The following is a 3,675-nucleotide window of genomic DNA, read 5'->3' as shown; positions in this document are numbered from 1 at the left end:
GAAATAACAACACACAAACTGTATTCATTTAAGAACTGCTTGGCCCATGAACTCTAGCCCTTACAGGCTAATTCTCGCACCTGGACTAGCCCATTTCTAATGATGTGTGTAAGCACCCCAAGGTGCGCTTACCGGGAAGATTCTAGCCTAAGTCCATTGTGGGTTGCAGCTGCCTGGGAGAGCAGAGCATGGTGGCTGTCCGGTCCCTCTGGAAGCAGCGCAGAGTCTGACCTCACTTCCTCTTCTGCCCAGCATCCTATTCTGTTTTCTCCTCCTACCTATGCTTTAACCTATCAGGGCCAAGCAGTTTCTTTATTGCTCAGCCAATGAAATCAACAGATTGATATGACACTCCCACATCAGAGTATGCTCAGCAATTGTATGCTTTTCACCATCAAAATAGTCTAAGTTTACTAAAGCAATTTAAATTTACAAGGGAACCTGCTCACCAAATTGTTATGCAATGTGAGATGTGCCCACAATATTTACATGGACCTCATTTGGGGGTAAATCCCTGAGGACTACTTCCTAATCACATGTGACAAATGGATGTTACTTGTGTCTCAGAGTTTGGAAAATTAAGGTATGTGCATGTGACAATTGATACATATTCAGGATTCTTGATTGCCACTGCACAAACTGGGGAAGCCGCCAAGTATGCAATAACTCATTGCTTAAAATGCTTCTCATGTATGATAACCCCCAAAATAGTAAAAACAGATAATGGATCTGGATATGTTAATAAAGTATTTCAGCAATTTTGTGCCCAATGGAATATTGAACATAATACTGGTATTCCTTATAATCCTTAAGGGTAAGGAATTGTGGAGCATGCTCATAGTTCCTTAAAAACACAACTTCAAAAGATAAAAACAGGAGAATTACATCCTCAAATGCCACATAATTCCTTAAATCATGCTAGAATTCTAGCATATGGATGTCAGTGAGTGATCAGTGGCAGACAGATTATGGCATAATGGTACAAAAGCAACCTTTGATAAAGCAAGGTGGAGAGGTCCTTGCACTAGAAGATGGAAAGGAGCAGACCCTTATTAATTTGGGGTCTAGTGGTGTAGGAGGTTCTTCTGTTTATGTGTTGCTTTCATTTGTTAATGAATAAAGAAACTGCTTTGCACCTGATAGGGCAGAATTTAGGTAGGTGGAGAGGACAGAACTGAATGATGGGAAGAAGGGTGGAGTGAGAGAAGCCATGAATCCTCTGCCTGAGATGGATGCCAGTTAGAATCTCTGGTAAGCCACTGCCATGCGTCATACACAGATTAATGGAGATGGGTTAAACTAATATGTACGAGTTAGCCAATAAGAAGTTAGAGCTAATGGGCAAGCAGTGTTTTAATTAATACAGTTTCTGTGTGGTTATTTTGGGTGTAATCTAGCCTGGCGGTAGGAACAAACAAGGGTCCCTCTCTTTGTAATAGTCAATGATATGTCTATGTTTTTTCACAGGATGAAGATCAAGCAAGATGGCTTCGAGAATGCCTGGTTCAATGTGTTCAGCAGAAGAACACCAGACCCAATGACATCAGAGCTGCTATTGACCCCACGGAGAAGTCAGAGTTAAGAAAAATAAGGTTTTATCAAGGAAGACTCCATGAGAAAACTCCAAAAGGAATGGGTGCCTTGGGTGTCTGAGTTCTCCATCCAGAACAGATTCAAGACTGCTGCCTCAGATAATCAAGTTTCTCAGGATACTTCAGTCACAACTTGATCATAATTCTAAATTTTCTTTTGGTACCCATAAGATTATCAGCACCTAGAAAACTATGCACACACTGCCAAAAAATGAATTATGAATTTTTTTTGGTTTAGAGTGTTGGTTACAAGTTGTTATGAATAATGGTCAGTTGAAAAGATAAACAAGGGAGATTTGATTTAGAGTTGTTTTTTTTTAATAAAAAGGGAAAGTGATGCAAGACAATGGTCTTTTATCCTGTCACTTATATTTTAAATAAAGGCTGATTGGTCAGTAGCCAGGCAGGGAGTATAGACAGGGTGACCAGGCAGCAAGTAGAGGCATGGTGATGAGAATTAGGGGAAGAGGAAACAGTAAGTCTTTAGTTATCACCCAGACACAGAGGACACAAGATGTGACTGCCTCATTGAAAAAGGTATTAAGCCATGTGAGTAACACAGACAAGAAAAATGGGTTGATGTAAGATATGAGAATTAATTAATAAGAAGCCTGAGCTACTAGCCCAATCAGTTTATACTTAATGTAGACCTCTGTGTGATTCTTTGGGACTTAAGGCTGCAGGACTAGGCAGGACAGAAACCTCAGTTAACACTGATCAGACCCCCTTCTCTAAATCCTGTTGCATTTGAGTATGAGCAGTTTATCTTGATCAGGCTCTGCTATTAATAAATCGTCCATATAATGAACAATATATAACTGTGGGAACTGACAGCAGACTGGCTACAAGGTAGCAGCAACATAAGCTTCACATATGGTAGGACTATTTGGCATTCCCTGTGGAAGTACGATCCAATAGAATCACAAAGCTGGTTCTTTAAAATTAATGGAAGGGAGGCTAAAAGCAAAATGAGGGCAATCCTGTTTTGCTAGAGGAATAGTAAAAAAGCAATCTTTTAAATCCACTATAATTATATGCCAGCCCTGCAGTACGGTTGAAGGGAAAGGCAATCCCTACTGAAAAGGACCCATAAGCTGGATCACCTCATTGACAGCCCGAAGGTCCTGTAATAGTTTCCATTTTCCAGATTTCTTTCTTACGGCAAAGATGGGTGTATTCCAAGGGGAAGTGGAGGGGACAATGTGCCCAGCCTACAGCTGATCTTGGGCCAAGGCATGAGCAGCCTTCAATTTCCCTTGAGTCAAGGGCCACTGGTCCACCCAAACTGGATCATCAGATTTCAAGTTATAGGAATTGGGACAGGCTTGGTAACAGTGACCCTAACTAAAAATGGCCTAGATCGCTTAGGTCTCCCAGCAGTCTGGTAATTTGTTCATCTGGTATCACTGGCTACAGATTTTTCCCAGCCCTGCCCTGTTCTCCATCCCAGTTGCTGCATAATTTGGGCCTCTGGTGGTGGTGGTGTGGGCTGAGTGGTCAAGACAGCTCCAAACTTACTCAGGACATCTCTTCCCCAGAGATTAACAGGGAATCTTGGGAGGACATATGGCTGAAAGTAACCCTCATGGCTTTCATTATCCTGCCATTTTAATATTTTATTTATTTATTTATTTATTAAAGATTTCTGTCTCTTCCCCCCAGCTGCCTCCCCCTCCCTCGTCAGTCCAAAGAGCAATCAGGGTTCCCTGCCCTGTGGGAAGTCCGAGGACTACCCACCTCCATCCAGGTCTAGTAAGGTGAGCATCCAAACTGCCTAGGTTCCCACAAAGCCAGTACGTGCAGTAGGACCAAAAACCTATTGCCACTGTTCTTGAGGTCTCAGTAGTCCTCATTGTCCGCTATGTTCAGCAAGATCGGTTTTAACCCAGGCTTTTTCAGACCCAAGCCAGCTGGCCTTGGTTAGTTCCCGATAGAACATCCCCATTGTCTCAGTGTGTGGGTGCACCCCTCGCGGACCTAGTTCCTTGCTCGTGCTCTCTCTCCTTCTGCTCCTGATTTTGACCTTTGCAGCGGTCGGATCAATAAATCACCAGTAATTGATATTTAAACAAATTTAATAACA

This window comes from Alexandromys fortis, unplaced genomic scaffold (genome assembly GCF_014885135.2).
Source record: "Alexandromys fortis isolate MF-2015 unplaced genomic scaffold, M_Fortis_MF-2015_v1.1 scaffold_289, whole genome shotgun sequence".
Lineage (NCBI taxonomy): Eukaryota > Metazoa > Chordata > Mammalia > Rodentia > Cricetidae > Alexandromys > Alexandromys fortis.
Note: the sequence above shows the minus strand (reverse complement) of the source record.